The sequence below is a fragment of the Bos taurus genome, chromosome 18 (genome assembly GCF_002263795.3).
Source record: "Bos taurus isolate L1 Dominette 01449 registration number 42190680 breed Hereford chromosome 18, ARS-UCD2.0, whole genome shotgun sequence".
NCBI classification, from domain to species: Eukaryota; Metazoa; Chordata; class Mammalia; order Artiodactyla; family Bovidae; genus Bos; species Bos taurus.
Window position 1 is genome coordinate 20,108,473 of NC_037345.1, and position 13,175 is coordinate 20,121,647.

The following is a 13,175-nucleotide window of genomic DNA, read 5'->3' on the forward strand; positions in this document are numbered from 1 at the left end:
GAGGAGCCTGGTAGGCTGCAGTCCATGGGGTCGCTAAGAGTCAGGCACGACTGAGCGACTTCACTTTCACTTTTCACTTTTATGCATTGGAGAAGGAAATGGCAACCCACTCCAGTCTTCTTGCCTGGAGAATCCCAGGGATGGTGGAGCCTGGTGGGCTGCAGTCCATGGGGTCGCTAAGAGTCGGACACGACTGAGTGACTTCACTTTCACTTTTCACTTTCATGCATTGGAGAAGGAAATGGCAACCCCCTCCAGTCTTCTTGCCTGGAGAATCCCAGGGACAAAGGAGCCTAGTGGGCCGCCGTCTATGGGGTCTCACAGAGTCAGACACGACTGAAGCAACTTGGCAGCAGCAGCAGCAGCAGGGCTGCTATTTCTTTCTGTTTCAATTTTCCTCACATTACACTTGTCCATGTGTTGGTTGCTGACAACGTTTTTCAGGAGCTGGTCAAGAGGACACTGTGTTGAAGACACTTTTTGCCTGTATTTAGTGAGATATATTTTTGCCCATGGAGAGTAAGCTATTGATGGCTGCCCCAGGGTAAGTGTGGGTTCAGGCAAGCTGTGAGTTCAGCTCCTGCCCCTGGGCCAGCTCACTGCATTGTGACAAGATGGTGCAAAGACAGACACTGTATTGAGATAGGAGCATGTCTGTGGTCCCCAGTCCTAGAATTAGGAGGACAGAAGAGGAAGGAAGAAACACGTTTGAAAAGCAGTGAGTCAGAACAAGGTTATGAAAAACTCTGTACTGGTCAAATGTGCAAACTTATAAGCAGAAATTTCTGTTCACATTAATTCCTAGTCAAAATAGAAGCTCTTTCCTGTCAGAATATACCAAATAGAGCAGCATTTTATTGACAGTATAATTATAAACCCACCATCATTTATATGAACATCTCATGAAATATAATTTATCAGAAATATTGTGTTTGAAGGGTTCAAACCTGTATCTTTCAGTGAGGACTTCTCTCGGTGAAGTTACATGTTTCACACAGCCCAAATATCATGTTTTACTATTTTGATCAACCATAGAGAGGAAAGACTGACCTGTCTTTCTAGTCTCTCCACTGAAAATATGACAAAGTTATTATCATAAGAGGCAATCCAAGAGTGTGAAGCCAAAATTGTAAGAAAAAGTACTATAGAGGTGTTCCAGGCAGCTAATTAATTTAAAAATTCTTTGTCTGGAAGTTTTAATTAAAAAATTGGTCAATCAGCTTCTTTTTTTTTCTTTTACTTTTAAATTTTATTTTATTTTTAAACTTTACATAATTGTATTAGTTTTGCCAAATATCAAAATGAATCTGCCACAGGCATACATGTGTTCCCCATCCTGAACCCTCCTCCCTCCTCCCTCCCCACACCATCCCTCTAGGTCGTCCCAGTGCACCAGCCCCAAGCATCCAGTATCGCGCATCGAACCTGGACTGGCAACTCGTTTCTTACATGATATTCTACATGTTTCAATGTCACTCTCCCAAATCTTCCCACCCTCTCCCTCTCCCACAGAGTCCATAAGACTGTTCTATACGTCAGTGTCTCTTTTGCTCTCTCGTACACCAGGTTATTGTTACCATCTTTCTAAATTCCATATATATGCGTTAGTATACTGTATTTATGTTTTTCCTTCTGGCTTACTTCACTCTGTATAATAGGCTCCAGTTTCATCCACCTCATTAGAACTGATTCAAATGTATTCTTTTTAATGGCTGAGTAATACTCCATTGTGTATATGTACCATAGCTTTCTTATCCATTCATCTGCTGATGGACATCTAGGTTGCTTCCATGTCCTGGCTATTATAAACAGTGCTGCGATGAACATTGGGGTACACGTGTCTCTTTCCTTTCTGGTTTCCTCAGTGTGTATGCCCAGTAGTGGGATTGCTGGATCATAAGGCAGTTCTATTTCCAGTTTTTTAAGGAATCTCCACACTGTTCTCCATAGTGGCTGTACTAGTTTGCATTCCCACCAACAGTGTAAGAGGGTTCCCTTTTCTCCACACCCTCTCCAGCATTTATTATTTGTAGACTTTTGGATCGCAGCAATCAGCTTCTTAAAATTGGTATCTTGTCATGATTTCCTTTCTTGTTTTAAATAAACATGACCATCATGCCTAAGTTTATGTCATGCTTTCACAGTCTTTTTCTTGATGTTGTTCTAGTTTTAGTCCCTAAGTCATTCACTTCTGACTCTTGGTGAACACATGGACTATAGTCCAGGCTCCTCTATCCATGGGATTCTCTAGGCAGGAACACTGGAGTGGGTTGCCATTTCCTCCTCCAGGGGATCTTCCTGACCCAGGACTTGAAACTGAGTTTCCTGTATTGCCGGTGGATTCTTTACCACTGAGCCATCAAGGGCTCCCAAACTGCATAGGTTTCAGGCTCCACCATCTGTAGGAGACTGGAGAGTTTGAGGTCAGCCTCAATGACATGATTAGTCTAGACCATAAGCACAGGAAATGTGAGTTCATGGTATCTTCTGTCTAAACCCTTAAATCACTGTTACCTGCAGTAACCAGTGTCAAGTAGTCACTCAAAAAACCTTTCCCATGACTGAGTATGAATGAACAACACTTCGAGCTCTGTTTTTTGGTACTTATGGGAGATTGTTGTTCAAAAATGTTCACTTTCTTCCCTTCTTCACTGCCAAAGGAGCAATATACTTCCCCACTGACTGCTATTGAACTTGGCCATAAGGCTTGCTTCCCCCTCATGGTGGGAGGAAAACACCTGCTGTCCGTTGGTGTTGGATGCTGGAAGAAATGATGCAGGTGGAAGCCAGATCTGAGCTTCATGGTTAACCCCATCCTCTTGTACTTCTGCTCCCATCTCACCATGAAAAAGGGCAGGTCATGGTTAACCTGCTGATCCAAAGAGAATGAGATGTCTGTTGACAGAGGAATGGATAAAGAAGATGTGGTGCATATATAAAATGGAATACTACTCAGCCATTAAAAAGAATGAAATAATGCCATTTGCAGAAATGTGGATGGAACTAGAGATTGCCATACTGAGTGAAGCAAGTCAGAGAAGGAGGAACATCATATGACATCCCTTATATGTGAAATCTAAAAAGAAATGATACAGATGAAGGTATTTACAAAACAGAAAGGGACTCACAGACTTAGAGAATGAACTTATGATAGCTGGGGGGAAGTATGGGGGAAGGGATAGTTAGGGAGTTCAGGATCAGTATGTACACACTGCTATATTTAAAATGGATAACCAACATGCATATCTCAGGGAATTCTGCTCAATGGCAGCCTGGATGGGAGAAAGTCTAGGGGAGAAGGGATACATATACATATATGGTTGAGTCCTTTTGCTGTTCACCCAAAATTATCACTACATTGTTGATTGGCCATACTCCCTTTAAAAGAAAAAAAAAAGTGGGTGAGAGACATGCGATTTGAACCTGACACATCCAGGAGTCTTTATCGTCTCTGGGTGCAACTGTGCCCTGACTTTTGGCATGTTTCTTGATTTTTGCCTTCCAGCTAGAAACTAGCCAAGAAGCTATGTCCCCATGCAGACAGATACATGAGCAGGGGTAAGATGAACCAGCCAAAGTGAGAGGCAAGAAAAATAGCCTTGCAATGCAACCACTTAGACAAAGTCAAATATAGATTTAACAACTAATTATAGGAGAAAGCTGCAAAGTGCGTTATAAAATCAAGTGTTTGCACAGAAACATTTTTGCTAGAAAGCAAAGTGGTAGCTCATTTGCATGTTTGGTATTGTTAGCATACAAAGGAGCTGAACTGCTAAAATTAAGATAGTGAGTTGTTTGAAAACCTCATTTTAAAATAGAATAAATCACACCACAGACAGATGTTCAAGAGTGTGCCTGATGTGGGGAGAGCTGGCCTCCAGTGTGAGGCTTGGCAGGGTTGAGCCTTCACTCTGGAAAGGCCAACCACATTTCTCTCTGAACTGCAGGGATTGGGGATATGGGAAACTCAGTATCTAAGGTTTCCTGGGAGAGGGCCTTGGTTGGAGGGGGGCTTCCAGTCTGGGGCTGGACTGAGAGTGAGTATCAATTCTAGTAGCTACCAGTGGCAAGTACATGCCAAGTGCTCATGGGCAGTAGATGTGAAATGTCAGGGGCCAACTCTGCATTTACATACCCTGAGAGCTCACTCTAGTCCCAGCTCTCACATGCAGCCTCAATTTTAGCCCTCATCCAACATCATGAGTTAAAGTATTAGTATCATGGTTGCCATCCCATTTCACAGATTGAACATGTGGAGGACGGGAGAGGTTGTAAAACATCTCCTGAATCCAATAGGAGGCAAGTAGGGGTGGCTGTAAATCGACCCAAGTGTAACATTATAGAGATTTCTGATCATCAGACCTTTTTATTGCACACCCCATTATGAAGAAAATGCGTGAAGAGACACTTCCATCACTATCTACTTATTGATTTATAAATGATACACAAGCATGACTACATTATCTACTGTATATAACAAAACTCCAAGTAGAAATAGGGAAATAATGAGATAGAGAAAAATATGGAAATATTCCTGTTTTCTTCACACTAAAATGGATTATCTCCATTTTTCAGGGTGTGAGTTTTTCCCACATTGGAGATAAGTACTTAACCAGTATGCATTTCATTCTAACATGTCCTAGGCTTGGGAGGTATATTAGTCTGGGTTCTTGAGAGAAACAGAATATGTGTATGTGTGTGTGTGCATGGATGCGTGTGTGTATAATATGTCTCCAATGGGAGATATAGCTGTATCTATCTATCATACACCTATTTATTGATGGAGAGAGACTGATTGATTATGATGCATTGACTCACAAGATCATGGAGCCTGAGAAGTTCCACAATCCACCATGTGCAAACTGAAGCGTGGGGAAGAGAATGGGGGACCCCATGAGGCTGGTCCTGTAATTCCACTCAGGTCTTAAAGCCAGCAAATCAGGGGAGCTGATGATGGTGTAAATCCCAGTCCAAAGGCAGAAGACCTGTATATTGCTCAGTCAGGCAGTCAAGAAGGAAATGGATGCTCTCCCTCACACATGGGGGAGGGTGATCTACTTTCCCTAGTCCGTCAATTCAAATGCTAGTTCATGAGGAAACATGCCCAAAGATGATCCCAGAAACAAAGTTTAATCTGAGCATCCCATGGCTGGTCAAACTGACACATAAAATGAACCTTTGCAGGCATGTGTGTGTGCTAAGTTACTTCAGTCATGTCTAACTCTTTGTAACCCTATGGACTGTAGCCTGCCAGGCTCCTCTGGCCATGGGATTCTCCAAGCAACAATACTGGAGTGGGTTGCCATGCCCTCCTGAAGGGGATCTTCCTGACCCAAGGATGAAACCCAGTCTCTTAGGTCTACTGCGTTGGCAGGCAATTTCTTTGCCACTGAACCACCTGCTTTTGACGTATAAGGTACTATTTGTAGGTTACAGGGGTGAGGTGGAGATATGTGGGGACCATTGTTCAGTTTTCCACAACATCTCTCACAAGGTTTGCCCAACTGTGACTTTTCACAGACTCAAAGCTCCACAAGTACAGAGGCCACCACTTAGGGAGGCCAACCATCCAGGGGCTTTCCTGGTGTTTGCACGGAAAATTCCCTGTCCCAGCAAACTCTCAGACCCAGACAAACCAGGACAGTGTGTCCCTTTACTGCTTCCTATAGGCGCATGGTACCATATTTACAGTAGCACACAGTGAGTGCTAAATTGACCCTTCTTCCAGAGCTGAAATGACCTTTCCTTAAAGTCTCTCTAGACTTTTCTAATCTCTGTAATTTCCCTTTATGATCCAGATTGGCAAGAAGATCAAACCAGTCCATGCTAAAGGAATCAGTCCTAAATATTCATTGGAAGGACGGAAGCTGAAGTTCCAATACTTTGGGCACCTGATGTGAAGAGCTGACTCATTTGAGCAGACCCTGATGCTGGGAAAGATTGAAGGCAGGAGGAGAAGGGGATGACAGAGGATGAGATGGTTGGATGGCATCCCTGACTCGACAGACATGAGTTAGAGCAAGCTCTGGGACTTGGTAATCGACAGGGAAGCCTGGCTTGCTGCAGTCCATGGGGCCTCTAAGAATCAAGCATGACTGGGTGAGAGACTGAAATGAACTGAACTGATAATCCAGATCTCCCCCAAATCTTGAATATTTATCCAAGTCCCATGTTCATTGCACAATCCTTTATTCCTACGTGCATATAAATTGTTTCATGAAAATAAATTCTGATGCTTCACTACAACATTAAACCCATGAACCCAGACATGAAATCATCTTGTATCTTTCTCCTTCAGGTCCTAAAATAGACCTCAAAACAACAAAATGCTGAGTGGATACTTGCCATCCCACCTTGCCATCACAAGGCAACTACACAAAATTGTGGTGTAAAGATGTGACAGAGATGGAGAAGAGAGCAGGGGTGGGGGTCTTAAATCATGACAGATTATTGGTGGTGATGAATTCAAAGCCATTGCCTAAAACAGTCATTTTCATAATTTTTGAAATATGTGTCACATTTGAATGTTTTCATCTGTAGTAAAGTTTTTTTTTTCTTTCTTTTTTTTTTACTTAAATACATTTGAAAAGAAGATTAAATATTTAGTGGTAGCTCAGTGGTAGAGAATCCGCCTGCCAATGCAGGAGATGCAGGTTCAATCCCTGGCTCAGGAAGATCCCTGGAGAAGGAAATGGAAGCCCATTCCAGTATTCTTGCCTGGGAAATCCATGGACAGAGGAGCCTAGTGGGCTACAGTCCAAGGGGTCACAGAGATTGGACCTAGCTGAGTACACACCAATACAAATGTTTAGTCTGCCCGTTTTCTCCCACTACACATTATCATAAATCTGATGTTACTCGAATTATCTATTGCTGTATAACAAAATAGCCCCAAAACTTACTGACTTAAAACAACATTTACTATCTCATGGTTTCCACAGCTCAGGAATCCAGGTGTAGCTTGGCTGAGTTCTAAGCCTGTGGTCTCTTAGGAGGCTGTAGTTGAGGTGTCCGTTGGGGTTACTGTGGTCTTGAAGCTGGACTAAGGAAGAATTTGCTTCCAAGTTCTCTCCGTGGCTTTTGGCAGGATTCAGTTTCTCCCAGGGGTTGCACTGACGACCTCAGCTCCTTGATGGCAGTGGGCCAGAGGCCACCCTCAGTTCCAGGCCACCCGGGCCTCTCCATAGGGCAGCTCACAACTTGACAACTGTCTTCATTGAACTGAACAAGTCAGAAAGCAAGAGAAGGCATGCTAATGAGACAGTCATAGATTTTTGTAACCAACCACATCTTGAACGGGACAGCTCAGTACTTTAGAAGCAAGTCGCTAGTTCTAGCCCAGACTTCACAGGGAGTGGATTATCCAAGGGTGTGGCACCTCAAGGTGGAAATCGTTTGAGGCCACGTTCCATGTCTGTCCAGACCACTACCCTCTCTGAAATCAGCGTTCTTACTCTCAGGGTTCAGGTTTTGCATGTTGGCAATTCCTCACATTAGGGATGCAGACAGACTTAACTTGGCACAGGTGGCGGTGGACAGAGGGCATAAGGAGGCGGGGGAGTTAAGAGCCAGCCACAGAGAGACCACAGGAAACGTGTGGATGTCAGGGCAAAGAGATTGAGTGGGAAGATGAGTGTGAACTGCTTCACTGGAATGGAAAGATCACTGGAGAAAAATGAGGCTGTAGAATTTTCTGAAGTAGGAGAAAATTTTAGAACCAGTCAGCAACCAGTCACTACTTTCCCTTGTACATATCAGGCCCAGCTCAGTGAGAAATTCAGTAATAGCTTTTTCATTTGCAGAGAAAATTATTTCAGATGGATTTTAACAGATAGCATTTGATAGAGATAGATTTAATGTGAATTCATTCTGTATTTGAACATAAATTTTCCCAAGGATTCTGCACTACTCTCTATAGTTGAGCACACCCCAAATCCCATGAGAACTTAGATCTTATCCAGTCCTCTAGAGCAAAGTTCAGCAAAACTATGGGAGCCAAAGCTGGCCAGCTGCCTGTTGGTTTATGATCCAAGAGGTAAGAATTTTTTTTTTTTTACATTCTGAAATAGTTACATTTTAAATACTTATACAAGTACCTACATAATAGCCTTGATTTTTAACTCCTGACTGGCAAAGCCTAATATTTATTATAAGAAAATGTGTACCAATTCTTGCTCTAGAGTTCCACAAAGCTTCAGACCCAGCACAAAGAGGGGTCAAAAAGAGATGAGTTATATTGTTGTTTTAGAAAGAACAGGAGGAAAGTTCTTGTTTTCAAGAGAAGGGAGGGAAGGAGAAAAGGAAGATTCTTATAGCTCACAGCATCTACAGCCTTCATGCCACCCCAGCCCACCTCCACCTGTACTGATGCCGTAAGTACCCAAGCTGACAAGGGAAACACCATCCAAGACTGGCTGTCTTTCAGCCATCAAAACCTCTTAGACCAAAAGGTACTGAAATATCCTTAGGTTAAAAAGAAAGATAATGTTAGGACCTAACCAAAAAGGAAAAACAGAAACATCACTTCAAAAACACTAATGCGAAAAGATACATGTATCCCAGTGTTCACAGCAGAATGATTTACAACAGCCAAGACATGGAAGCAATCTAAATGTCCATCAGCAGATGAATGGATAAAGTGGATGTGGCATGTATGTAATGGAATACTACTTGATCATAGAAAAGAATGGAATTTTGCCATTTGCAACAACATGGATGGAATTGGAGGGCTTTATACTAAGTGAAATAAATCAGACAGAGAAATACTGTATGATGTTGTTTATATGTGGAATCTAAAAAGTAAAACAAATTAGTGAATATAGCATAAAATAAGCAAACTCAACAGATATAGAGAACAAATTAAGTGTTATTGGAGGTGGTGGGGGGCAATATACCAGGGATGAGGGAGTGAGGGGTACAAACCATTGGGTATAAGACAGGCTGTATTGAACAGCATGGTGAATGTAGCTAATATTTTGTAATAACTGAAAATGTAGTGTAACTTTAAAAATGTATCAAATAATTTTTTTAAATGTGTCCCCATTATCTGGAAACTATTGTGGTAGTGGCTTAAAGGGAAAAGAAGAAGTTCTCAATAAAAACCCTTACTTAGTCCAAGAAATGTAGAAGAGAGGGATGGAAAAGAAACAGTTTAAAAAAGAAGAACCAAGGGGCCTAGAACTTTACACAAGGGGATGTAAACAAGAAGACTGCATATATATACAGTTTTTTTTGAAGGAGAACATAACATATCTTCAGGAAGCGAGAACAATATGTGAAAGTTTCCCCAAAAGTGTTGTCTAAGTAACATGCTATTGAAACTAGAAAAGAATCAGTCTAAAACCCCTTGAGATTTAAAACCTATGGCAAAATTATGAATCCATTGTCATGAAGGGAGTGAACAGAATCACAAAAACCACATATTTCTGTCCATAATAATAAATATCTCTAACAAGAGTAGAGAAGACTGCGGTGGAAGAAGTGTCTGACTTGGACTGAACTTTCTCAACCTTTGAGGCCAGTGTTTCTAATTGCTGTCATACCACTTCCTTCTTCTGTCAGAGAACAGCTTGAAGATATCTATTTTTAACATCTCACAATGTTCCCTGGAATTGAGTTGCAACAGATGAAGGTATTGATGAGCATGGGATGGCAGTTGCTTAAGAAGGTAAAATTATGCTTATCAGTTGATCCAGTCATTCTACTCCCAGATATTTACACAAGAAATATGGAAGCATGTGTCCATATGAAGACTTCTATACAAGTGTTTACAGCTGCTATTTGGAATAGCTGAAAGCTGGAAACAATCCAATGTTCTTCAACAGATGGACGAATAAACAAATTGTGGTATATCTATACAATTGGATATTACCTGAGGATTAAAAGAAATACTCTATGGGTATGTACTATGACATTTATGAATCTCATAATAATTATACTGAGTGAAAGTGATAAATCAGACCAAAAATATATATATGCTGTATTACTCCATTTATATGAAAGTATATGAAATGTAAACTGATAATAGAGATCATATTGGTTATTTGGAGAGGTGGATAAGAAGGAAGAAATTAAAATGAGACATGAAGAAATAGGTGACTGATGAATTTGTTCATTATATTGTGTGTAGTGATGGCTTCAGGAATGCATATATACATCAAAATTTATCAAGTTGTGCACATTAAATGGGTAGCTTAATTTATGTCAATTACACCCTTGCAGGTCAGGAAGCAACAGTTAGAACTGGACATGGAACAACAGACTGGATCCAAATAGGAAAAGGAGTACGTCAAGGCTATATATTGTCACCCTGCTTATTTAACTTATATGCAGAGTACATCATGAGAAATGCTGGACTGGAAAAAGCACAAGCTGGAATCAAGATTGCCAGGAGAAATATCAGTAACCTCAGATATGCAGATGACACCACCCTTATGGCAGAAAGTGAAGAGGAACTATAAAGTCTCTTGATGAAAGTTAAAGAGGAGAGTGAAAAAGTTGGCTTAAAGCTCAACATTCGGAAAACGAAGATCATGGCATCTGGTCCCAACACTTCATGGGAAATAGATGGGGAAACAGTGGAAACAGTGTCAGACTTTATTTTTGGGGGCTCCAAAATCACTGCAGATGGTGACTGCAGCCATGAAATTAAAAGACGCTTACTCCTTGGAAGGAAAGTTATGACCAACCTAGATAGCATATTCAAAAGCAGAGATATTACTTTGCCAACAACAGTTCGTCTAGTCGAAGCTATGGTTTTTCCAGTGGTCATGTATGGATGTGAGAGTTGGACTGTGAAGAAGGCTGAGCGCCAAAGAATTGATGCTTTTGAACTGTGGTGTTGGAGAAGACTTGAGATTCCCTTGGACTGCAAGGAGATCCAACCAGTCCATTCTGAAGGAGATCAGCCCTGGGATTTCTTTGGAAGGAATGATGCTGAAGCTGAAACTCCAGTACTTTGGCCACCTCATGCAAAGAGTTGACTCATTGGAAAAGACTCTGATGCTGGGAGGGATTGGGGGCAGGAGGAGAAGGGGACGACAGAGGATGAGATGGCTGGATGGCATCACTGACTCGATGGACGTGAGTCTGAGTGAACTCCGGGAGTTGGTGATGGACAGGGAGGCCTGGCCTGCTGTGATTCATGGGGTCGCAAAGAGTCGGACACGACTGAGCAACTGAAGTGAACTAAGCTGGTTTAAAAAAAAAAAAAAGCCTTGTTCAAAAATTCAATATTGTTAAAATGCCAGTTCTTCCCAACTTTATCTATCAGTTCAGTACAGTTCAGTTGCTCAGTCATGTCTGACTTTTTTCAGTCTCATGGACTGCAGCATGCCAGGCCTCCCTGTCCTTTACAAACTCTGAGAGTCTACTCAAACTCATGTCCATTGAGTCGGTGATGCCATCCAACCATCTCATCCTCTGTCATCTCCTTCTCCCCCCACCTTCAATCTTTCCTAGCATCAGCACTTTTTTTCAATGAGTCAGTTCTTTGCATCAGGTGACCAAAGTTTTGGACTTTCAGTTTCAATATCAGTCCTTCCAATGAATATTCAGGACTGATTTCCTTTAGGATGGAATGGTTGGATCTCTTTGCAGTCCAAGGGACTCTCAAGAGTCCTCCAATACCACGGTTTAAAAGCATCAATTTTTTGTCACTCAGCTTTCTTTATAGTCCAACTCTCACATCCACACATGACTACTGGAAAAACCATAGCTTTGACTAGATGGACCTTTGTTGGCAAAGTAGCATCTCCGTTTTTTAATAAGCTGTCTAGTTTGCTCATAGCTTTTCCTCTAAGGAGTAAGCGTCTTTTAATTTCATGGCTGCAGTCACCATTTGCAGTGATCGTGGAGCCTCCTAAAATAATATTTGTCACTGTTTCCCCATCTATTTACCATGAAGTGATGGGACCAGATGGTAGGATCTTTGTTTTCTGAATGTTGAGTTTTAAGCCAACTTTTTCACTCTCCTCTTTCACTTTCATCAAGAGGCTCTTTAGTTCCTCCTCTTCATTTCCTGCCATAAGTGTGGTGTCATCTGCATATCTGAGGTTATTGATATTTCTCCCAGCAATCTTGATTCCAGCTTGTGCTTTATCCAGTCCAGCATTTCTCTTGATGTACTCTGCATGTAAATTAAATAAGCAGGGTGACAATATACAGCCTTGACATACTCCTTTCTTGATTTGGAACCAGTCTGTTGTTCCATGTCCAGTTCTAACTGTTGCTTCTTGAACTGCATACAGATTTCTCAGGAGGCAGGTCAGGTGGCATGATATTCCCACCTCTTGAAGAATTTTCCAAAGTTTGTTGTGATCCACACAGTCAAAGGTTTGGCATAGTCAATAAAGCAGAAATAGATGTTTTTCTAGAACTCTCTTGATTTTTTGATGATCCAGTTGATGTTGGCAATTTGATCTCTGGTTCCTCTGCCTCTTCTAAATCCAGCTTGAGCATCTGGAAGTTCACGGTTCATATACTGTTGAAGCCTGGCTTGGAGAATTTTGAGCATTACTTTGCTAATGTGTGAGATGAGTGCAATAGTGTGGTAGTTTGAGCATTCTTTGGCATTGCCTTTCTTTGGGATTGGAATGAAAACTGACTTTTTCCGGTCCTGTGGCCACTGCTGAGTTTTCCAAATTTGCTGGCATATTGAGTGCAGCACTTTCACAGCATCATCTTTTAGGATTTGAAAGAGCTCAAATGGAGCTCCATCACCTTCATGAACTTTGTTGGTAGTGATGCTTCCTGAGGCCTACTTCACTTTGCATTCCAAGATGTCTGGCTCCAGCTGAGTGATCACACCATCGTGGTTATCTGGATCATGCAGATGTTATTTTTTATAGTTCTTCTGTGTATTCTTGCCACCTCTTCTTAATATCTTCTGCTTTTGTTAGGTCCATACCATTTCTGTGCTTTATTGTGCCCATCTTTGCATGAAAAGTTCCCTTGGTATCTTGAATTTTCTTGAAGAGATCGCTAGTCTTTCCCAGTCTATTATTTTCCTCAATTTCTTTACATTGATCACTGAGGAAGGCTTTCTTATCTCTCCTTGCTATTCTTTTGTATAGCTTTCCTTTTTTCCCTTGCCTTTCGCTTCTCTTCTTTTCATAGCCGTTTGTAAGGCCTCCTCAGACAACCATTTGCCCTTTTGCATTTCTTTTTCTTGGGAA

General features: G+C 41.6%; 1 long non-coding RNA gene across 1 annotated transcript in view; it reads right to left on the reverse strand.

The window, feature by feature from the left end:
• Positions 1–1,112: 1,112 nt before the first annotated feature.
• The window catches only part of LOC132342806 (uncharacterized), a 75,902-nt gene continuing 63,839 nt past the window's right edge, over positions 1,113–13,175 (reverse strand). The window contains exon 3 of the long non-coding RNA XR_009491309.1: positions 1,113–7,221. This is a non-coding gene — a long non-coding RNA (uncharacterized lncRNA). The remainder of the gene's footprint in view (positions 7,222–13,175) is intronic.